General features: G+C 40.5%; 1 long non-coding RNA gene across 1 annotated transcript in view; it reads left to right on the top strand.

The window, feature by feature from the left end:
- The first annotated feature begins 20,428 nt into the window (after positions 1 to 20,428).
- LOC119622786 (uncharacterized) overlaps positions 20,429 to 25,082 on the top strand; it is a 37,433-nt gene continuing 32,779 nt past the window's right edge. Inside the window, exons 1-2 of the long non-coding RNA XR_012088769.1 lie at positions 20,429 to 20,554; positions 22,597 to 22,706. This is a non-coding gene — a long non-coding RNA (uncharacterized lncRNA). The remainder of the gene's footprint in view (positions 20,555 to 22,596; positions 22,707 to 25,082) is intronic.

Here is a 25,082-nt window from a genome sequence, read left to right as displayed (position 1 = left end):
GGGACTGTTCCAATTGTTCCCTGTTCCCTACCTCTAAAATTCCAGCCTGACAGAGGACGCTTTGTAAATATTTCACTCCCTCCCCATCTTCCCAGCAGGTTCACACTGCACACCCCTCTCCCCCGAGGGTGGGAATAAATTTTGTTTTAAAAGACACATAGGAAAGGGAATTTCCCACAGTCACAGAGCAAACTTACTCCGCTGTTGTTTGCAATAGCCTCTTTGCTCCTCCACAGGTGTTCCACCTGCTCTTGTGAGATCTGCTGTCTCTTCTCACAACAGGTCAAAGTGGGCTCCCAGGGAACCTTTGCTGACAATTCTGTTTGGCTTTGCAGACTCAGCAGCCTTGAGTTCTGAGCACATGTAGATCCTGCCTCCCCTGGCTGCACAGTTTGTGTCACAGATTCTTTCTCTGTTTCCACCTGTATTTGTATTTACTTGAGATAATTTACTCAAAGTGCTAGTCTGGTGCCTGGCATACAGGGAATATTCAAATGATGGCTGCTGTTATTATTTCTCATTCCACCTAGATTTTAATCCTCTCAAGGACAAAACACCACCCTTTACTATTGTAGCCTGATCCTAATATTGCTAATAATAACGATATTTACTGAGTGCTGACAAAGGGGAAGGCCTACAAACTTTATGGGTATGAGTCAATTACTCCTTGCAACCACTCCATGATGGTCAGCACCCTTTCAAGACCCAGTGTACAGATGTGGAAACTGAGCCACTGAGGACCTAGGACCCCACACCCAGGCAGTGTCAGAGCTTGGCTCACAGGTGTAGAAACTCAGGCACTGAGGGCCTAGCACCCCCAACCCAGGCAGTGTCAGAGATAGGTTCACAGATGTGGGAACTCAAGCCCTGAGGGCCTAGCACCCCACACCCAGGTAGTGTCAGAGTTGAACTTATAGATGTAGAAACTTAGGCACTGAGGGTCTAGCACCCCACACTCAGGCAGTGTCAAAGCTGAACTTACAGATATAGAAACTCAGGCACTGAGGATCTAGCACCCCACAGCCAGGCAGTGTCAGACCTGGGCTTACAGATGTAGAAGCTGAAGCACTGAGGGTCTAGCACCCCACAGCCAGGCAGTGTCAGACCTGGGCTTACAGATGTAGAAGCTGAAGCACTGAGGGTCTAGCACCCCACACTCAGGCAGTGTCAGACCTGGGCTTACAGATGTGGAAACTCAGGCACTGAGGGCCTAGTACCCCACACTCAGGCAGTGTCAGAGCTGGGCTTACAGATGTGGAAACTCAGGCACTGAGGGCCTAGTACCCCACACTCAGGCAGTGTCAGAGTTGGGCTCACAGCCAGCGAGAGCAGCTTAACCCTCCATTTCATGCCTAGGGCTGTTCATGGTACATATTGTGGGCTCAGCCATCTTGGTTCTTAAAATAATGTCTTCATATTCTTGGAGACGATGGCCATTATTTAACTGGAACACTTATTTCCCTGAAGGACCAATCCTTTACCCAATTGTATGCAGTTTCCTGGAAATGTAAATTTTCCCACAACTGGTAGGCATAGTACTAAGTTGGTGGGGCTACTACTTGCTGTACATGGAAATGCACAAATCTGTGCTGTTTGTTACTCGATGGGAACTCAATCAACAGCTTTACCAGCAGTTTAAGCTGTAACAACATGAAACACCCTCTGAAGAGCAGCTGCGAGGACTTTAATATTTTATGTGATTAAGAAAATAGCACTCTCTTTGATAGAAAGCCTCTGGGTGCTTGCACAACACTTTAATACCAAAACTCATAAATAACATTGGCAGTTTAATTACCCAGGCCAGCCTGAGAAGGTAAATTACATCTCCCCACCTCAAGTTCTCAGACATCTGTCAATGATGCCCAAAGTTAACACGTGGTGTACGTGCATCATGTTCCTGTTAACACTTTCCACAGGCAAACAATGGTACCTCCCTGTGCCCCAGGTCCCTGGTGTTCACAAGGCTGTGCTGGACATAGGACCAGGTGTCTGACCTTGACAAGCACCAGGTCTCCAACTGAGGGGCTCTGCAGGGGCGAGTTCTCTGGGCAAGCACATTCTGAAATCTAAGACCAGAAATCATATAAATTCTAAAAGATAACATCAGAAAACCTCTTCCAGACATTGGCTTAGAAAAAGAATTTATGACTTAGATCTCATAAGCAAATAAAACAAAAATAAATATATGGGACCTAATTAAACTAAAAAGCTTCTTCATAGAAAAGAATAATAATAATAATCAGCAGAGTAAACGCACAACCCACGGAAATAAAATATTTGCACATCTGCAGAGCTGTACGCAGACCAATCATGGAGAGGCTGCCTACACCATTTGGGGAAGGATGGGGAGGACTGGCATGAGTGACTTTTCATAATTGCCCTGAAAGTTGTCTAACAGGCAGCCAGGGCAAAAGCAAGCATGGTGGGGAGGCTCTCCTCACGTGGCCAGAGACCATGTAGGACACCTGGCAAGCGGGTTCACGCAGGCACAGAATCTGCATGTGGTCCTTCTGTCTCCGCAGGTGGGCTCCCTGCACCCTTCCTGGTCTCCATTCATCATCCCTTTTTCTCCACTGCGCTTCCCCTTCAGTGTGTTAATGTTGAAAAGGGGTGCGAGGTAAAGGAAGTCACCATGCCACGTGATCCAGCTTGAGTCTTGGTCTGCTGTCCTTTTTTTCCTATGTCTGTGGTGGCAAGTTGGTCCTGCTCCCCTTGCAGAGTTGTTTGCAGGCACGCAACACCAGGGCCAACGGAGCCACTGGGAGCTTCCCCTTCTGTGCATAGAGCATTAGGACACCAGCTGGGGTTCACCTGCAGCGAGCTCTCAGTTGGAGACAGCCACACTTACGTGGAAAATGATCCACAAATATCGTTGATATATTGGTATCTTTTCAAACCTTTTATTTTTATTTATTTATTTATTTATTTACTTACATATTTTTATTTTTATTTTAATGGTTTTTGGGGTATAGGTGGTTTTTGGTCACATGGATAAAGTTTTTTAGTGGTGATTCTTAAATTTTAGTGGACCCATCATCTGAGCAGTGTATACTGTACCCAATATGTTTTTAAATTTCTCATCCCCCTCCCAACCTTCCCAACCTTCTAACTCAAGAGAGTTAGAATTGTGACATTCAGCACTTTTTTCATATGTTTTTGACTGTTTGTGTATCTTCTTTTGCTAATTTTCTATTCATGTATTTGCATACTTTTTGAGGAAATTATTCACCTTTTTCTTGCTGATTTGAGTTCCTTGTAGATTGCAGACACCAGAATAATATGAGTCCATTATGTTATTCTTATGCATTTGCATCCTCATAGCTTAGCTCTCCCTTACAAATGAAAATGTACAATATTTGGTTTTTGATTCTTGAGTTACTTCACTTAGAATAATTTCCTCCAACTCCATTTAAGTTCCTGAAAAAGACATTATTTTGCTCCTTTTTATGGGGGAGCAGTATTTCATGATGCATATGTAACATATTTTCTTCATCCACTCCTTGGATGATGGACACTTAGGTTAATTCTATATCTTTGTAATTGTGAATTGTGCTACTATACACATGCATGTTCATGTGCCTTTGTCATATAATGACTTATTTGTTTGGGGGGTGGTAGATACCCAGAGGTAGGATTGCTAAATTGAAAAGTAGTTCTACTTTTAGTTCTTTAAGGAATATCCATACTGCTTTCCATAGTGCTTGTACTAATTTACATTCTCACCAGCAGCGTAAAAGTGTTCCATTTTTATCACATCCATACCAATATCTATTGTTTTTTGACTTTTTAATTATGCATTCCTCCATTCATGCAGGAGTAAGGTGGCATCTCACTTTGGTTCTAATTTGCATTTCCCTGATAATTAGTGATGTTCAGCAATTTTCTTATGTTTGTTGGCTGTTTGTATATCTTCTTTTAAAAATTTCATATCCATGTCCTTTGCCTGCATTTGATGGGATTATTTGTTTTTGTCTGGTCAATTTGTCTGATTTGCTTGTAGTTTGTGGATATTAGTCCTTTCTGATATGTGTAGTTTGCAAATATTTTGTCTCTGTGGCTTGTGCATTTACTCTGCTGAGTATTACTATTATTATTATTCTTTTCTATGAAGAAGCTTTTTAGTTTAATTAGGTCCCATATATTTATTTTTGTTTTATTTGCTTATGAGATCTAAGTCATAAATTCTTTTTGTAAGCCAACATCTGGAAGAGGTTTTCTGATGCTATCTTTTAGAATTTATATGATTTTTGGTCTTAGATTTCAGACTTTGGTCCATCAGAAGTTGATTTTTTGTATAAGGTGAGAGATAAAGTTTTCATTTAATTCTTCTACATATGGTTTGCCAGTTTTCCAAGCATCGTTTGTTGAATAGGGTGTCTTTTTCCCAATTTATGTTCTTGTATGCTTTGTCAAAGACCAGTTGGCTGTATTTGGCTTTATTTTAGAGTTCTCTATTCTGTTCTATAAGTCTACATGCCTATACTTATTTTTAGACCAGTACCATGCTGCTTTGGTAACTATAGCCTTGCAGTATAATTTGAAATCAGGTAATGTGATGACTCATCTTTTTGCTTAGTATGGCTTTGGCTCTGCAAGCTCTTTATAGGTTCCACATGAATTTTAGAATAGTTTTTTTCCAGTTCTGTGAAGAATAACGTTGGGATTTTGATAAAAATTACATTGAATCGATAGATTGCTTTGGGCAGTGTGGTCATTTTCACAATAATTTTTTAAATATCTGTATTAGCCGTTTTCATACTGCTATAAAGAAGTGCCCAAGACTGGGTAATTTATAATGGAAAGAGGTTTAATTGACTCACAGTTCCACAAGGCTTGGGAGGCCTCAGGAAACTTACAGTTATGGTGGAAGGTAAAGGGGAAGCAAGCAAGGCACCTTGTTCACTTGGCAGCAGGAGGGGGAATGAACACAGAAGGAACAACAAAACACTTATAAAACCATCAGATTCATGAGAATTTGCTATCACAAAAACAGCATGGGGGAAATCACCCCCATGATCCAATTACCTCAACCTGGTCTTTTTCTTGACAGATGGGGATTATGGGAATTATAATTAAAAATGAGATTTGGTTGAGGACACAAACCTAACCATGTCACCATCTATGAGCATGAAATGTGTTTCCATTTGTTTATTTCATCTAAGATTTCTTTCAGCACTGTTTTGTAATTTTCCTTGTAGAGCTCTTTCACTTTTTTTTGTTAAGTATCTTTCAAGTATTTTATTTCTTTAATTATTTTTGCAGCTGTTGTAAAACAGATTGAGTTCTTAATTTGATTCTCAGCTTCATTGTTTTTGGTGTATAGCAGCGCTACTAATTTGTGTACTTCGATTTTTTTCTTATCTTGAGAATTTACTAAATTTGTTTATAAAATCTGGAAGCTTTTTGATAAGTCTTTCAAGTTTTCTAGGTATACAATCATACCACCAGTGAACAGAAACAGTTTGGCTTCCTCTTTTCCAAGTTGATAGGCCTTTATGTATTTCTCTTGTCTGATTGCTCTGGCCAGGACTTCCAGTAATATGCTGAATAGAAGTGATGAAAGTGGGCATCCTTGTCTTGTTTCAGTTCTCAGGGGAAATGCTTTCAAGTGTTCTTATTTATTATGATGTCGGCTGTGGGTTTGTCATAAATGGCTTTTATTTGTTTGAAGTATATCATAAAATAATCCCGAAATTTATCAAATGCTTTTTCTGAATTTTTGAGATGATCATATTTTAAAAAAATTATGTTTATGTGATGTATCACATTTATTGACTTGCATTTTTTTTGAGATGGAGTTTTGCTCTTGTTGCCCAGGCTGGAGTGCAATGACATGACCTCAGTTCACTGCAACCTCCGCCTCCCAGGTTCAAGCATTCTCCTGCCTAAGCCTCCTGAGTAGCTGGGATAACAGTCACGTGAGGCATGTGCCACTACGCCCAGCTAATTTTTAGTAAAGACAGGGTTTCACCATGTTGCCCAGGATGGTCTTGATCTCTTGACCTCGTGATCTGCCCACCTTGGCCTCCCAAAATACAGGGATTGCAGGCGTGAGCAACCACACGCAGCCGACTTGCATATGTTAAATCATCCCTTCATCCCTAGTATAAAACCTACTTTGTCGTGATATATTATTTTCAGGTTATTAATAAGGACTTCTAGCCCTTTCCTAGCATCTGGCTTTAGTGAATATCCCCTAAACCCCCCCCAAACTGGGATCCTTAAGGTGGATCTGGACTGGCCTAGTGGTTATAACTTGACCTATTCTTCCATGAGGTACCTACACTTCTGGATTAATATTAGCTTCTAACAGGGGGATATGAATAGTTTATTCTGGGGCTATAAGAATGCTGACCCCCATGTGAGGCAAAATATCTCCACCTAATAAAGGAGTGGGACTTTTAGGCTTGATTTAGAAGGCATGTGTTAATAATAGGCCCCCAAACTACAACTAAGTTGTTGAGAAAAATATTGGGTTAGAACCTTTCCTGTTATCATGGTCTAGCTACAGGAAGAGGGGAGGTCCATATTAGAGAGAAGAAAAAGACTTGCTTCAGTGTCCAGAAGGAAATCCACCCTCTTTCCTTCAATTTCCAGTATCACCAGGCTTCCTGAGCAATAATGGCAATTTGAGCCTCTGGAACTGAATGTCTGAGCCCTGGGACCCGTCCTTGGGAGCAAGATGGTTGAGAAGAAGCCTAAACCATACATTTTCCCAACAGGAACACCAGATTTTAACATCTAACTACACAAAAAAAAGCACCATCACAAGAACCAAACATCAAATGAGCAATCAGAGTATCTGGTTTTAAGTTCATATTGCTGAAAGAGGCACTGAATAGGGTAGGATAAACAGTACTGAATCACCAATGCCACACCTCCCCCACTTGCTGGCAGTGGCCTTGCAGTGCAGACAGAAAGTCTGTGCATTAGGGGAAGGGAGAATGCAGTGACTTGGGGACTTTACATTGAACTCAGTGCTTCTTTGCCACAGTGGAGAGCAAAGCTGTGTTGGGCTTAGCATGTGCTAACGCATTTGGGCCAGTTCTAGCCAGAGGTGATTAGCCTATTCCAGCAGTCAGAGCTTGAACTTATTCTCAGGCCTTGCCGTCATAGGCCAAAGTGCTATGGTGGTCTTAGGAAAACTTGAAAGGCAGTATAGGACAAGAGTATTTCAATTTCTAGCCACTCCCTAGTGCTGGGCTGGTCTTAAACCCAGTTGACTAGAGTGGCACATGACCTAAGGAGACACTGGACACAATGGAAAAGGGAGGGTTTATGTCATCTGTTCACCAAACTCAGCCAACTCAGAAGGCCATAACAAAAATGTTTTTTTTTTTTTTTTCCTTTTGGTTGAGTAGAGGAAATTGAAAAGTAAAGATGTTATCTTGCATCTTGAATACCAGCTTCACCACACTAGGATGGGGCAGCAGGTACAGTTGTGAGGCACCCATTCCCAACCCTAGCTCATGAATGACATTTCTAGAAACACCTTATGCCAATAGGAAACCTGATGCCTTCAACAGAAAAGCCTAGTCCTGGCAAAATTAATCACCTATTGACTAAAGAAGCCTTAAGCCTTGAATAACCAAGAGCAATACCCAGGTAGTACACCACAAACTCTGGGTTCTGAGACATGCTGGCTTCAGGGATGTCTCAACACATTCCCAGGTGTGGTAGCTATGGTGAAAGACTCTGAGCAAAGCAGAAGAAAAAGTAAAGGGGACACTCTCTGGCACCTTAGGTATGACCTCAGCTACAGTGAGCTAGAGCAACAAGTGAGCTCTTGAGATTCTCAAATCCAGGCCTAGGCTCTTGGACAGCATCTATAGACATGCCCTGCTCCAGATAGAAGCCCACTGTCCTGAATGGTGAGTCCTAGGCCTGGCAGCATTTACAGCAAGCTGACTGAGGAGCCCTTTGGCTTTAAGTGAACATTGGCAGTGACCTAGCAGAAACATCCATGGGCTGGTGGTGGTGGACACAAGGAGAAGTTCCTCTGTCTATATAAAAAAGATAAAAGAGTGGGAAAGTCTTTGTCTTGTGGTTTGAGTGCTAGCCTAGCCACAGTTGAATCAAACATCAGGTAAATTTCTAAGGTTTTTAACTCCAAACCCTGACCCTCAGATAACATATCTGGACCCACCTGGAATCTGGGAAAACTCACTGCCCTGAAAAGAGAGACACAAACTTAACTGGCTTTATCATGTGCTAATTATGGAGCCTTAGGGCCTTTAGTGAACTTAGGTGGTAGCCAGGCAGTGGTTACGGGTGTCGAGAAGACTCATTGCTGTGCTGGTTTTATGTATGAACCAGAGCAGTCCCATTGATGGTGGCCACAGGGGTGCTTCTATCCCCATAACCCCAGTATTGTGTGGAGAGAGACTCCATTTCTTTGGCAGAAAGTAAGGGAAAAGAAGAAAAGCTTCCACTTGGTAATCCATACAGTTCTTTCAGATCTTATCCAAGACCACCAAAGCAGTACCTCTATGAGTTAGAAAGAACCGCAGAGTTATTGGGCTTGGGGCCTAAGTTCCTAAAAACACCTGGAATGCCTTCCCAAGAAAGACAGGCACAAACAAGCTCAAACTCTAAGGACAACAATAATTGCCTAAACTTGCAATGTCCCCAAACTGACAAACATCTGCAAGCATTAAGACCATCCAGGAAAAGATTACCTCACCAAACAAAGTAAACAAAGGACCAGAAATAAATCCTGGAAAAACAGAGATACATGACAATTCAGATAAAATATTCAAAATAGCTATGTGGAAGAAACTTGAAGAAATTAAAAATAACACAGAGAAGGAATTCAGAATTCTACTAGATAAATTCAACTAAGAGATTGAAATTGTTAGAAAGAATCAAACAGAAAGTTTAGAGTTAAAAATGCAATTAACTTACTGAAGAATGCATCAGAGTATCTAGGATAATTTATCTAGCAGAAGAAAGAATTAGCGAGTTTGAAGATAGTCTATTTGAAAATATAGTCAGAGGAGACCAATGAAAAAATAAGCAGTGATGCATGCCTACAAAATCTATAAAATAATATTTAAGAGAAACTCTCAGACATATTGGCTGTAAAAAAAGGAGGTAGATCAAGAGATGGGGTTAGAACTTTATTCAAAGGGATAATAATAGAGAACTTTCCAAATCTAGAATATATGTTGATAATCAAGTACAAGAAGGTTGTAGAACACCAAGCAGATTTTACCCAAAGAAGACTACAACATAACTTTTAATAATCAAACTCCCAAAAGTCAAAGCTATGGAAAAGATTCTAAAAGCAGTGCATTAGTCTTTCCTTATGCTGCTAATACAGACATACCAAAGATGGGGTAATTTATAAAAGAAAGAAGTTTATCTGACACACAATTCCACATGACTGAGGAGGCCTCACCATCATGGTGAAAGGTGGATGAGGTGCAAAGTCACATCTTAAATGGCAGCAGGCAAGAGAGCATGTGCAAGGAAACTCCCCTTTATAAAACCATCAGATCTCATGAATCTTATTAGTTATCATGAGAACAGCACAAAAAAGACCCTCCCCCATGATTCAATTACCTCCACTGGGATGGTCCCTTCCACAACACGTGGGATTTATGGGAGCTACAGTTCAAGATGAGATTTGAGTGGGGACACAGCCAAACCATATCATTTCATCACACCTGGCACTTCTAAAATCTCATTTCTTCATATTTCAAAATGAATTATGCCTTTCCAACAGTCACCCGAAGTCTTAACTTATTTCAGCATTAAATAAAAGTCCACAGTCCAAAGTCTCATCTGAGACAAGGCAAGTCCCTTCTGCCTATGAGCCTGTAAAATCAAAATGAAGTTAGTTACCTCCTAGATACAATGTGTGTATAGACATTTACTAAATGCACTCATTTAAAATGGGAAACATTGGCCAAAACAAAGGGGCTCCCAGCCCCACGCAAATTGGAAATCCAGCAGGGCAGTCAAATCTTAAAGCTCCGAAATAATCTCCTTTGACACCATGTCTCAAGTGTTGGTCATGCTGATGCAAGTGGTGGGTTCCCATGGTCTTGGGCAGCTCTGCCAAGAGCTGTGGCTTTGCAGGATAAAGCTTCCTTCCCAACTGCTTTCATGGGCTGGCATTGAGGGTCTGTGGCTTTTCCAGGCATGCGGTGCGAGCTGTCAATGGATCTACCATTCTGGGATCTGAAGAATGGTCACCTTCTTCTCACAGCTCCACTAGGCAGTCTGCCAGTGGGGGACTCTCTGTGGGCTTCCACCCCATAGAGTCCTTTCACACTACCCTAGCAGAGACTCTCCTTGAGGGCCCTGCCCCTGCAGCAAACTGCTGCCTGGACATCCAGGCATTTGCATACATCCTCTAAAATCTAGGTGGAGGTTTCCAAACCTCAATTCTTGACTTCCTTGCATCTGCAGGACCAACACCTGTAAGCTGTAAAGGTTTGAACTTGCACCCTCTGAAGCAATGGCCTGAGATTAATGTTGGCCCCTTTTAGCCATGGGTGAGATGCAGAACACCAAGTCCCAAGACTGCACCAAGTAGCGAAATCCTGGGCCAGGCACATGAAACTATTTTTTTCTCCTAGGCCTCCTGGCTTGTTATGGGAGGGGCTGCTGTGAAGACCTCCGACATGCCCTGAAGACCCTTTTTCTATTGTCTTGGTGATTAACATTTGGTTCTTCATTGCTTATGCATATTTCTGCTGCTGGCTTGAATTTCTCCATAGAAAATGAATTTTTCTTTTCTATCATGTGGTCAGGCTGCAAATTTTATGAAATTTTATGCTCTGCTTCCATTTTGAACATAAGTTCCAATTTCAAAGCATACCTTTGTGAATATATAAAATTGAATGTTTTTAACAGTACCCACATCACCTCTTGAATACTTTGCTGCATAGAATTTTTTTTCATCAGATGCCCTAAATCATCTATCTTAAGTTCAAAGTTCTAGAAATTTCTAGGGCAGGGGCAAAATGCTTCCAGTCTCTTTGTTACAACATAGAAAGACTCATCCTTATTCCAGTTCCCAACAAGTTCTTCATATTCATCTGAGTCCACCTCAACCTGGACTTTATTGTCTACTATCAGCATTTTGGTCAAAGTCATTCAACAAGTTTCTATGAAGTTACAAACTTTCCCACATCTTTCTGTCTTCTTCTGAGCCCTCTGAACTGTTCCAACCTCTGCCTGTTACCCAGTTTCAAAGTCACTTCCATATTTTTGGGTATCTTTACAGCAGCACCCCACTCTACTGGTACCAATTTACTGGATTAGTCTGTCCTCACATTGCTAATAAAGACATACCTGAGCCTGGGCAATTTATAAAGGAAAGAGATTTAATGGACTCCACATAGCTGAGGAGGCCAGCCTCACAATCATGACACAAGGCAAATGAGGAGCAAACTCACATCTTACACGGTGTCAGGCAAGAGGAGGAACTCCCTTCTATAAAACCATCAGTTCTCATGAGACTTATTCACTATCATGAGAACAGCATGAAAAAGACCCATCTCCATGATTCAATTACCTCCCATTATGTCCCTCCCACAACGCATGCGAATTATGGGAACTATCATTCGAGTTGAGACTTGGGTGGGGACACAGCCAAACTATATCAATCAGTAAGAGGAAGGAAATAAATAATATACAATGGAGCTTCAATACATCTGGCAGCAAACTTTTCAGTGGAAATATTGCAGGCCAGGGGAGAGTAGCATAACATATTTAGAGTGCTGAAGAAGAAGAAAAGAAAAACACTTTTAACCTAGAATAGTATATCCAGTGAAAATATTCAGTATTGGACAGATTTTCTAGGCAAAACCCCAATAAGAAAAAATGGATTTAATTTGCATTATAGAATAATTTGACCTAATAGATATTTGCAGGATATTTCATTCAACAAGTGCAGAATACATATTCTTCTCCTCAACACATAAATTATTCTCAAAGATAGAACATAGGTTATAAAACAAGTCTTGAAACATTAAAAAAATTGAAGTAGTATCAACTTTCTTCTCAGACTACAATGGCATTGAACTAGAAATCAATAACAAGAGAAATTCTGGAAACTATACAAGTTCATGAAAAGTAAACGACATGCTTCTGAGTGACTGGTGAGTCAATAAAATCTTAAGAAGGAAATTAATAATTTTGCTGACACAAATTACAATGGACACAACATGCAAAAACTTATGGGGTGCAGTGAAAGCAGTACTATGAGGAACGTTTATAGCTATAAGTGCCTACATTACAAAAAGAAAAACTTTGAATATTAATAAATAATTAATGATACAGCTAAAAGAACCAGAAAAGAGCAAAGCAAGCCCAAAATTAGTAGAAGAAATAACAAAAATCGGAGCAGAAATATATGACATTTAAATAAAGGGAACAAAACAAAAAATTAATAAAACAAAAAGATGGAGGGTTTTAAAAATATAATTAAAACTGACAAACCTTCAGCCAGATAGAGAGAGGACCCAAATAAATTAGAGATGAAAAAGAGACATTACAAATTTTACCTCAGAAATTAAAAAAGTCATTAGTGGCTACTATGAGCAACTCCAATAAAGTGGAAAATCTAGAGGAAATTGATAAATTTCAAGACACATAAAACCTACCAAAATAAAACTATGAAGAAATCTAAAACCTGCACAAACCACAATAAATAATGTTATCAAAGATTTAATAAAAAGTCTTACAGTAAAGAAAAGCCCAGGATCCAATGATTTCACTGCTGAATTCTTCCAAACATTTAAGGGAGAACTAGCACTAATTATACTCTACCTCTTCAGAAAAATGGAGAAGGTGAAAATACTTCCAAACTCATTCTAAAAGCTAGTATTATCTTGATTGTAAAACAAGACAAAGACACATCACAAAACAAAACTTCAGGCCAATATCTTTGATGAAGACTGATGTAAATATCCTCAACAGAATACTAATAAACTAAATTCAACAAAACATTGAAAAGATAATTGATATTGACAAAGTGGAATATGTCTCGGGGTGCAAGGATGATTCATTATATGCAGAACCATCAATGTGATATAGCATATCAACAGAACAAATAATAAAAACTGTATGATCGTTTCAACTGATGGCAAAAAAGTATTGGATAAAATTCAACATCTCTTTGTAATTAAAAATATGCTTAAATAACCGGGAATAGAAAGAATGTACCTCTACATAATAATAGCCATATATGACAGATCCACATTTAGTATCATACCGAATGGAGAAAAATTGAGTGTTTCATCTAAGATCTAGAACCCGACAAGCATGCCTGCCCACTTTCACCACTGTTCTTCAACGTAATACTGAAAGTCCTAACTAGAGCTACTAGAGGAGAGAAAGAAAGAGCATCCAAATTGGAAGTGAAGAATGTAGCTATCCTTGTTTGCAGTTGATATAATCTTTTATTTAAAAAACCTAAAGGCTCTACCAAAAAACCATTAGAACTAATAAATTCAGTAAAGTTATGGAATACAAAACCAACACACAAAATGAGTAGCATTTCTATATGCCAACAGTGAACAATCTAAAAATATTGACCAAAAAAGTAAAAAATCTCTAGAATGAGAGCTATAAAACACATAAGAAATACATTGAAGAAGACACAAAAATGGAAAGATATTTTGTGATCATGGTTTGGAAGGATCAATATTGTTAAAATGTCTATACTACCAAAATCCATAGATTTAATGAAATCTCTATCAAAATACCAATGAAAATTTTCACACAATATAGAAAAAACAATCCTAAAGCTTATATGGAACAACAAAAGACCAAGAATACCAGACACTGTCTTGAACAAACAGAACAGAACTAGAGAAATCACATTATCTGACTTCAAATTATACTATGAACTTATAGTAATAAAAACAGCATAGTACTGGCATAAAAACAGACACATAGACCAAAGAAACAAAATAAATACCCAGAAACAAATTTATATGACTACAGTGATCTCATATTTGACAAAGGTGCCAAGAACATACATTGGAGACAATACAGCCTCTTCAATACATGGTACTAGAAAAACTGTACATCCACATGCAGAAGAATAAAACTAGACCTCTATCTCTCTCCATATACAAAAATCAAATGGAAAATATTAAAGACTTAAATCTAAGTTCTAAGGTTGTGAAACTCCTAAAAGAAAACATTGGGGAAACTTTACAGAACATTTGTCTAGACAAAAACATTTTGTGTAATAGCCCACAAGCGCAGGCAACCCAAGTAAACATGAATGAGTGGTATCATGTCAAGTTAAAAAGCTTCTGCACAGCAAAGGAAACAATCTCCCATAAAATGGGAGAATATATTTGCAAACTACCCATCTGATGAGGGATTCATAACCAGAATATACAAGAAGCTCAAACAACTCTATAGCAAAAAACTTAATAATGTAGTTTAAAATGGGCACATAATATATAGACATTTCTCAGAGAAGACATACAAATGGCAAACAGGAATATGAAAGTCTTCTTGACATAACTGATCATCAGACAAATACAAATCAAGATTATAATGAGATATTATTTCACCATAAAGTGGCTTTTATTCAAAAGGCAGGCAACAACAAATGCTGGAGAGGAAGTGGAGAAAAGGGAAACCTCATACACTGTTGGCAGGGATGTAAATTAGCACCACCACCGTGGATATCAGATTGGAGGTTCCTCAAAAAACTACAAGTAGAGCTACAATACAATTCAGCAATCCCACAGCTGTGTATGTATCCCAAAGAAAATAAATCAGTATATCATTCTCAGCAAACTGACACAAGAACAGAAAACCAAACACCTCATGTTCTCACTCATAATTGGGAGTTGAACAATGAGAACACATGGACACAAGGAGGGGAACATCACCCACCAGGGCCTGTTGGTGGGTGGGGAGCTAGGGAGGGCTAGCAGTCAGAGAAATACCTAATGTAGGTGACAGGTTGATGGGTGCAGCAAATCACTATGGCCAGTGTATGGTTATGTAATGAAATTGCACATTCTGCATATGTACCCCAGAACTTAAAGTATAATAAAAAATAAAACAAAGGGTGAACAAAGAAAAGAAAAAAATGGCATAACAAGCATTTGCATGTTTATTGCAGCACTGCTTATAATAGCCAAGATTTGAAAATAACCCATGTTCATCAATAGATGAATGGATAAAGAAAATGTGGTAGATATATACAATAGAGTACTATTTGACTATTAAAGAAGCATGAGATTCTGTTATTTGTAATGACATGGATGGAACTGGAGATCATTATGTTAAGTGAAATAAGCCAGGCATAGAAAGACAAACATCATATGTTCTCGTTAGTTGTGTGAACTAGAATAATCAAAACAATTGAACTCTCTGTGGATACAGAGAGTAAAACAATGATTACCAAAGTTAAGAATGGTAGTGAGTGGGGTGAGAATGGTTAATGAGTACAAAAAATAGAAAGAATGAATAAGATCTACTATTTGATAGCACAACAGGTTGACTATAGTTAATAATTCAACTGTAGATTTAAATATAACTAAAAGAGTATAATTGGTTTTTTTTGTAACACTAAGGATAAATGTTTGAAAGGATAGATACCCCATTGTCCATGAAGTCATTGTTAAGCGTTGCTTGCCTGTATCACAACATTTCATGTATTCCATAAATATATGTACCTACTGTGTGCCCACAAAAATTTATAATAAGATTTTAAAATATAAGACAAAATATACTTTGCCCAACATCAACAGAATACACACATATTTTATTGTACATAGACTATTATTTAAAATAAATAACATGCTAGAGTACAAGAGTCTTCATAGATTAAATATTATTGGAATTACCTATAGTATTTCTTCCAAACACAGTAGTAGGAATTGCAAAAATCAACAATAGAATGAAAAATAGGAAATTCAAAAACATATAAAAGTTATATAACACACTTAAGTAACAAATTGTTCCTAGAAAAAATTATATGGAAATTTAGACAATTATCTTAATATAATTTAATGTAGAAATAAAACACAACAAAATGTATTGGGTGCTGTGAAACCATGGTAAAAAGGACATTTTATCTCGAAATGCTTACTTTACAAATAAGGAAAGTCCTCAGTCAACAGAATAGCTTTATGCCTTAAGAAAGCATTAAAAATAAACTGAATCCAAGGCTAGTATAAGAAAATATAATAAAGGTTACAGCCCAAGATAAACAAAATAAAAATTACAACAATATAAAGAGAATCGACAAAACTACAGGTAATAGGAAGGATAAACAAAATCGACATACCTTCAGCTAAATAACCAAAACAAACAAATAAATAAAAAAGCATGTACCTAACTAAAAAAATAGAAAAAGAAATATTACCATTGACATTATAGAAATAAAAAGGACTATGAGAGAGTATTATGACTTGAACACCAACCAATTGGATGATCTCAATAAACAAGAAAAATCCTAGAAACATATTGCCTGCCAAGTGCAACCGTGGAGAAATAGAAAATTAATATAAAGTTACAACTCACTGGTAAGTACATTGAATCATAAATCAAAATTTTCAAAGAAAAGCACAGGACCAGAAGACTTTACTAATAAATTCAACTGAACATTTAAAGAATTAACCATAATCTTCCTGAATGTTTCCAAAAAGTTGAATAGAATCAAATGGTTCCTAACTTACTTTTTGAGGCCAGCATCACCCTGTTACCAAACCCTAGTAATGGTTCTATGAGTAAAGAAAACCACAGACCAATGTCCCTTATGAATATTGGTTCATAAATTCTTAACAGTATGCTATAAAACCCAACAAGAGCATACCAATAGTTTTATGCACCATGGTCAAGTTAAGTTTATTACAAAAACACAAAGGTGGCTCATCAATGACATATACCACATTAACAGAATGAGGAACAACTATATATGATTATCTCAATTGATAGTAAAGGAGCATTTGATAAAATTCAACACATTTTCATGTTAAAAATTACCCAAAACACTAGACAAAGACAAAAACTACTTCAGTGTAAGACAGGCTATTTATTTTTAAACCCACAGCTAGCATCATACACAGTGGTAAAAAATAAAACTCTTTTCTATGAGATCAAGATCAAGGCAAGGGTGCCTGCTTTCATGATTTCTATTCAACGAAACACTGAAGTCATAGCCAGATAAATTAAGAATAAAAAAGAAATGAAAACCATGCATACTGAAAAGGAAGTTTTACAGGATACATCACTAACCATTGAATTTCATGCAGAAGGATCAGCAGGTTCAAGGATCCTGAGGAGGGAGAGAAACAGTAGTGAGTTTGGAGTGGGTGGGGAGGGCGAGAGGCTCCCCAGACAGACTGGGCCACTCTGGGCCTTCTGAGCTTTGGAAGGCTCTGGGTTTTAGTCTAAGATCAAAGAAGAGCTATAACAGGGTTTTGAGGAGAGAAGGGACGGGGCTGATTTGTCATTTTAACACACAGCCCATGGCTACCATGGAAAGCAGGACTATCAGGGCAGGGGTGGAGAAGAGGCTGGAGATGAGGTCAGGGCTCTGTCCATCTGAGCAGAGTCTGGGGCGGTACCCTTTCTGTACTGATCTGTACCTCACACTGTAAGTCACTGGATCCCAGGGCTTATTGGACTCTATACATCAGGAGTTCCTCCACCAACTCTGGCATGAGGTGTCAGGTAGAGATGAGCTCATGTGGGTCTTGACTCTACTGACACCCCATGACACTGAAACTCTTCTGATCCCATCACCCAAGAACCAAACTGTCCCACACTCTTGCCCCTAAGTGATCAAGCTCTAATCATGGCCTCCTTTGCTCACACATTCTCCATGGTTCAACACTGGCCTTGTGAGAAAATTCCTGCTCCCAGCCTGGCATTCAAAGACCCTGCCCTAATTAACTCCTGTCTCCTTCTCTCTATCTTTGATAAATATTTCTGTCTAGAAGGCCTTTATTCCCTTCTTCACCTAGCCAACTCCTACTCACACTTCAGAACTCAGCTCAGATCAGATGAGGTGGTTTATGCCTGTAATTCCAACACTGTGGGAGGCCAAGACAGGAGGATTACTTGAACTCAGGAGTTTGAGACCAGCCTGAATAACATGGTGTAACCCCATTTCTATAAAAAATTAGCTGTGTGTGGTGGCATGTGCCTATAGTCCCAGCTTGAAGCAGGAGGATCAATTGAGCATGGAAGGTCAAGGCTGCAGTGAGCAGTGATTGTGCCACTGCAAGTCAGACTGAGCTACAGAGAAAACAAAAACAAAAACAAAAACAAAAACTAAGTTCAAAAAAACCCCATTCCTCTAGGAAGCCCTCCCTGCAATTCCTCTGGAATCCCACAGTCCCCCTCCTTCCCCTCTAGTTCTGACCCTATGGGGCTGGCAGGAGATACATCCAGCATTGTCTCCCCTAGACTAGACAGCCCTCCAGATGCAGGCCCCAGGCTGCATGCAGAGGAGGAGATGGTGATAGGGTCTGCACTGGCCAGGTTACCTAGATCCTGGAGCCCAAAGTGAGAACAATGGGCTTCTGAGAGCATGGAGAGCCACGGAGCGTTTGGGGACAGCAGAAAGTTGGCATTTAATTTTATAGCTTTTTGAGGTTTGTTTTGCTGTGTTCTCTTTGAAACAGGGTCTCAGTCTGTTACCCAGACTAGAGTGCAGCTCAAAATATTTTCCAATTTATCTTGTGATTTTATTTTTGATCCAATGATTTAGAGGTGAGTTGTTGAATTTTCACATATTTTCAGATGTTCAATATTTCTTTCTGTTGTTAATTTCTAATTCTGTTTCAGTCAGATAACTTACTTGTTTTCCCTATCTCTCCTGTCTTCTGAACCTGTTTTCCATTGACTGCCATTTTTATAAAAGCTTATTTCAGTGTGGCATTTACAATCCTATTTTAATTTTTTTTTTTTTTTTTTTTAAGACGGAGTCTCGCTCTGTCGCCCAGGCTGGAGTGCAGTGTTGCTATCTCGGCTCATTGCAAGCTCCGCCTCCCGGACTCACGCCATTCTCCTGCCTCAGTCTCCGGAGTAGCTGGAATTACAGGCGCCCACCACCATGACCGGTTAATTTTTGTATTTTTAGTTGAGACGGGGTTTCACCGTGTTAGCCAGATGGTCTCAATCTCCTGACCTTCTGATCCGCCCACCTCGGCCTCCCAAAGTGCTGTGATTACAGGCGCGAACCACCGCCTGTAAACAGTGATTGTTTCGGGGATCATGATGTGTTTTTGAATTTTTCCAATGAATAAAGGACGAAGCGATAGACTTCTTGCCCCAGCTGGGGCTCCGGAGCATTGCCCCGAGGCAGTGGATGGAGGGCGCTGGGCATGACATCAAGAGCTCTGCAGCCAGGGCCTGGGGCACCCTCCAGCTCTACCTTCCAGGAGCTCACAGCCAGCACCCACAGCGTCCCGTGTGCCCCAGCCAGGAGGGACCTCGGCACTGTAGTGTCCGCAGACCTCACCTGGGCAGGCCCCGGGCTGCATGCTGGCCGCCAGGCGCCCAGGCGCCTTGAGGCAGCTAGCGGGCTGGATCCACGCCGTGGCCCTGGGGAATGGATGATGTACAGGCGACGAAGCTACACACGTCTTTTATTTTTGGGGGGTTGGGAGGAGAAAATGGAAATGAAAGTTTGAAAATGTGTGAGCTCTCTGCCAGCTCTCTGGGGTGGGCGGCTCAGCGAGCTTCAAGAGGTGACCAGGACTCCCCCGCCTCACCCCCAGATTCCCTGGAAAGGTCGGCACGGCCCCTCCCTTGGGTGTCATGGAGACCGATGCAGGTCCCATTCCCCGGAAAGGGGCGGCCTGGGTCCACTCCACAGGGCCCCTCGCGGGCACTGACGTAGAATGGAGTTGAGGTGGGGGCAGCGCTAAACCCCAGGGCTTCTGCCTGCCTCCCGTGGAGTTCGGTGACCCGGGCAGCCCTGGTGAGGCCACTGGTGGGGTGTCTAGGCCCCAGTGAGACCCCAGGCTCCCACAGGATGAATGCAAACAGCGAGACGGGGAGGCCCTGCTGCCCTCCGGACTGTCCCTCCAGTTCTCAGCTTTCTGTGGTTCTCTGGGCCCCCTCTGCAGAGGGGCAGGGGAGCCCACCCTGAATCCCGAGGCTCGGAGTTTGAGGGAACTCAGAGCTCTGGCCAGGCCGCTTCCTTTGCTGATGGTGAAGCTGAGGTCCAGAAGTGGGCAGGGGCAAGTGCCGCGCACTCCTCAAGCAATGGGAGCCTATGTCGGGGCCGGGGTCACAGGGAGCGCTCCTGTGACCTCTAGGGCCCTAGAGCCAGGGAGGATGAGAGACTGGGGTCCTTTCGTCCACCCCTGGGGCTGGGCAGAGGATCAGCCTGTCCCGCAACCCGAAGCCGCTTCCGGTCAGTCTCAGCTGCGGCCCCTTTAAGAGGGGGTGGCGCTTCAGCCTGGCTGGAGGGACGCTGCCAGCGTGCGTGCGCCTACGGAAGCTTAGACTGCGCTTCTTGCGAGGAGCCAGCTGCGGCGTGGTGAGAGTGAGCTTTCGAGAAGCCCTGGTGGCTTCCATGTAATGGTGGAGGAGGAGGCAAGTCTCAGCGGTAAGTGGGGGGGCATGGTCCCCACCTGGAACCCTCCGGGCCTCCCTGCTCCTTCCCTGCCACTCCCTCCTACAGGCCCTGACTTCTTCCTGGGCATCTGGGCCCCAGTCGTCCACTTGGGGGGGGTGTTGTGGGGTCCTGGCCGCGGCAGCAGTGAACCGCGGGACCTGGGTCCTTCCGAGTCCCACGGGCCTCTGAACTGGGGCCTATGGTTGTTTTTGATGCCTCAGGACCTTTAGAAAGAGACCTCGCTAGGGCAAGGAACATCTATAGTTTCAATTCTTTGAGGAGTCTTCAGCTATTTAGCTGTTTTCCATGATGTGTATCCTAATTTTTCATTTCCATCTACAGCTATGAGTTGCCCTGTCTCCAAAACCCCGCCCTCATTCCTATTTTTGGTTTTGTTTTTGAGATGGAGTCTTACTGTGTCTCCCAGGCTGGAGTGCAGTGGCGCCATCTCAGCTCACTGCAACCTCCACCTCCCGGTTTCAAGCAATTTTCCTGTCTCAGCTTCCCGGGTAGTTGGGACTACAGGCGCCTGCCACCACACCTGACTAATTTTTGTATTTTTAGTAAAGACGCGGTTTCACGATATTGGTCAGACTGGTCTCAAACTCCTGACCTCAGGTGATCCGCTAGCCTCGGCCTCCAAAAGTGCTGGGATTACAGGCGTGAGCCACTGTTCCTGGCCCCTCCTATTTTTTATAAGTTTTCTAGGAATAGGCATTAAGTGTGAGATTGTCTGCGTGTGGTTTCGAATGACAGTATTCTAATGAATAATTTTGAGGACCTTATCTCTTATCTGTTGTTTGATTTTATGTCTTTGCAGAATTGTCTGTTCAGGTTCTTTGAGAAATATTAGATTGGAGTGTTTTGCTATCTTGTAGTGTTTTTTGTGTACACGTTAGACGACAACTCCTCGTGAATTACATGATTGCCTGAAATGTTTGCCTAATCTATAGGATGCTTTTCTCTGTGGAAAGTAGTTTGCTTTGCTGTGCAGAAACTTTTCAGGTTGATGTAGTCCGATGTTTATTTTTTGCGTTCCATGCGTGTAATTTTGGTCACCCATATAAGAAATTATATATCAATGACAAAGCATTTCATTGTCAATGAGGTTTTTCTTCCAGGGTGTTTGTTTCTTTTCCTCTTTGCAAAGGTGAGCAAAGATTCAAGTGACCCAAAATATATGCTCAACCTGTGTTGTAGTTAAAAACATTTTGTGGCTTATGGTCTTTTGTTTTGGCTTTCAATTTGAAGGGGGATTGATTTTCATACATTGTGTAAAATAAGGGTCCTATTTCTTACTTCTGCATCTGGATATCATTTTTCTTAAAGGTATTCATTGAGCAGACTCTGCCTTCCACATTGTGGTGTTCTTTATCAAAGTCAGTTGACTATGTCCATATTTGTGTTGATCGTGTTTTTCTCCTCCCTGTTTTTGTCCACAGTTCTAGGTATTTGATTTTATGCAAGTAACATATATCTGCTGCGTAACTACAACTTGGCAGTAGTTTAATTTGGTATCGATGATTGTGGGTCCTCACTTTGATTGTGTTTCTCAGAATTCCTTTAGATATTCATTACTTTTGTGGTTCCCTGTGATTTTTTGCAATATATATTTATTTCTGTTAACTTTTTTTTACAACATGAAGGTCCATAGTTAAGGGTACAGTTTCATACAGATAGGTTGGGTAATGATCAAATCAGGGTACTTAGGATCTCTATTCCCTCATACAGGTGTTTTGTGTGTGTGTGTGGAGAGAACACTCAAAATTCTCCCTTCTTGCTTTTTTAGAAAAATACAGTATTATTAACACCAGTCACCAGGCTGAGGAGGAGAACGCAGATGTATTCCTTTAATGTTAAGATAACTTTGTTTCCATAACCAATCCTTTCCCATTCCCCCTCATCTCCAAGACTCTGGTAACCAATATTGTGCTTTCTACTTGAAGATAAACATCTTAAGATTTCACGAGTGGTATCATGCAGTGTTTGTCTTTCTAGGCCTAGCTCATTACATTTAACATAATGTTTTCCAGGTTCGTCTGGAGTGCTCTAAATGACACTGTTTCATTATTTTGATGGCCAAGAATATTCCCTCATGTATGTATACAAGAGTTTCTTGATCCCTTTATCTGTGGATGAACAGGTAGGTTGAACGTATACCCAGTAGTGGGAATGCTAGATGGTATGGAATTTCTTTTTTTTTTTCTATTCTTTGCAGGGCCCCCAACTTTTTTTTTATAGTGTTAGTACTAATTTACATTTCCACAAACAGTTCCCCTTTCTGGAAATTGATACCAGGAATTGTCTTTTTAAATATTTTAATATTTTTGTAATGTTCCTTCTAGTTGGAGTGAGATAAGATCTGAGTGTGGTTTTGATCTACATTTTTATCATGAGTAGTAATGTTAACCACATTTTTGTAAATGTTGGGTCAGTTTCCTGTCTTCTTTGTACAAATATCTTCTCAGATTATTTGCCCAATTTTGGTCTGGTTATTTTTATGTTTGTTTGTTTGTTTTGTGCCAGCTGGTAGTATTACTGACTTGTACGTTTTCAAAAATAACCCCTTATCCAAGATATGTTTGCCCAAACTACGTCTCTTGTATTTTTCGGTATGCTTTTTCATTGTGTCCATTGTTTCCTTTGTTGGGCAAAAACTTTTCAGTTTGGTGTGGTCCCACATGTGTACAATTTCTTGATTAGCTATGCTGTTGGTTACTAATCAAGGAAAAACATAATCCCTACCAAAACTGTCCACTGTCAATGATTTTTTCCCTTGTATTTTTGTTACTTTTTGTAAACCATGAGCATACATCCAAGTTGCCCTAAATATACACACACCTGAGATTGTCTTCATAGGAACTTTATGGTTGCAAGTTTTGTGTATAATCTTTAATTCTTTTGAGTTGATTATTGTGTATTTAGTACCATAAGAGTCCAGTATTATTATTTTGAAAATGAATATCTAGTTTTGGAACCCTTCCCCATTGTGTCATTTTGGTGGTGTTTTGAAAAATGTGTTCACTCTTTAGAAATTTGTGTTTATTATTGAGTGCCCTCATTTTGCTCACTGGTCTGTTTCTCCGTGTATGCCAGTTACATATGAGTTGGTTAACTAGGGATTTTCACTTAATTAGAACTCAGGGAATGTGATGCATCCCATATGGTTTGTATTTCTCATGGATAGCTTTGGAAATTCTTGGTGTTTCACATTTCCACGTAAATTTTGGCATTTTTAAAATATTTCTTTTTGTTTTATTATTATACTTTAAGTTCTAGGGTACATGTGCACAACGTGCAGGTTTGTTACATATGTATACATGTGCCATGTTGATATGCTGCACCCATTAACTTGTCATTTACATTAAGTATATCTCCTTATCCCTCCCCGCTTCCCCACAATAGGCACTGGTGTGTGATGTTCGCCTTACTATCTGCCATATCCTAAATGTATATAACTAGAGGGTACCAGGAAGATTTTGATACATGTATATGTTGAGTAATGATAAAATCAGGTTATTTAGCATCTCTTCACCTCATATAGTTATTATTTTTTGAGTGGTGACAACATTCAGAATCTTTTATTCTAGCTACTTTGAAATATATGATACATTTGTGTTAAGGCTAGTCATCTTGCTATGGAATAGAAGACCAGAATTGATTACACTCATCGGAGAGTAACTTTGTACCTATTACTGATTCCTCCCCAGACCGCCTCCACCTCCCCAGCAGCCTCTGGTCATCCCTATTGAACTTTCTACTTCTAGGAGATAAAGCTTTTTTCAGTATACGTGCCTGAGATCACGTGGCATGGAACTTTCTCTACCAGGCTCATTCATTGGATCTGATGTTCTCCAGATTTCTTCATGTGGCTGCTGATGGCAGGATTTCCCAAAGCTTTATGGCTGAAACATATTCTGTGGTGTATCTATATGGCAGTTTCTTCATTCCAGCAGCCGCATATGGAAAGATAGGTTCGTTTTGTACCTTGGTCACAGTTACGAGAGCTTTGGTACCCATGGGAAGGCAGATAGCTCTCTTCAACCTAGGAATTTCAACTGCTTCAAATGTGGAACCAGTGGTGGGGGCTGCTTGCTGACATGGTAGTTGTGCTGTGAATTTTTTCAGGAACCTCTAGCTGTTTCTCATAGTGTGTATACTAATTTACATCCCCACCAATTGTGTTTGAGAGGTTACCCTTCTGTAAGTGTACACTGGCTGTCACCTTCAAAAATTTGTGTTTTGTTTGTTTTTGGTAGTAGTCATTCTGAGTGGAATGAGGCAGAATCTTAGTGTGGTTTTCTTGGGCATTTTTGTATTAGTGATGTCAAGAAAGTTATTTGAGAAATCCCCACATTGCTTTCCATGGTGTCCAAAGTAGTTTGCATTTCCACCAACAGCAGACCAGCATTCCTCTCCTCCTCTACCTCACTGGCAGTCATTCTTGTGGACTGTGTCATAACTGCCATTCTGACTGGTGTGAAATACTATCTCATGGGCCTTTTGCTTGTATTTCTCT

Source organism: Chlorocebus sabaeus, chromosome 16 (genome assembly GCF_047675955.1).
Source record: "Chlorocebus sabaeus isolate Y175 chromosome 16, mChlSab1.0.hap1, whole genome shotgun sequence".
NCBI lineage: Eukaryota > Metazoa > Chordata > Mammalia > Primates > Cercopithecidae > Chlorocebus > Chlorocebus sabaeus.
The sequence above is the reverse complement of the archived record's forward strand: the minus strand, read 5'-3'. Positions and strand labels throughout refer to the sequence as shown.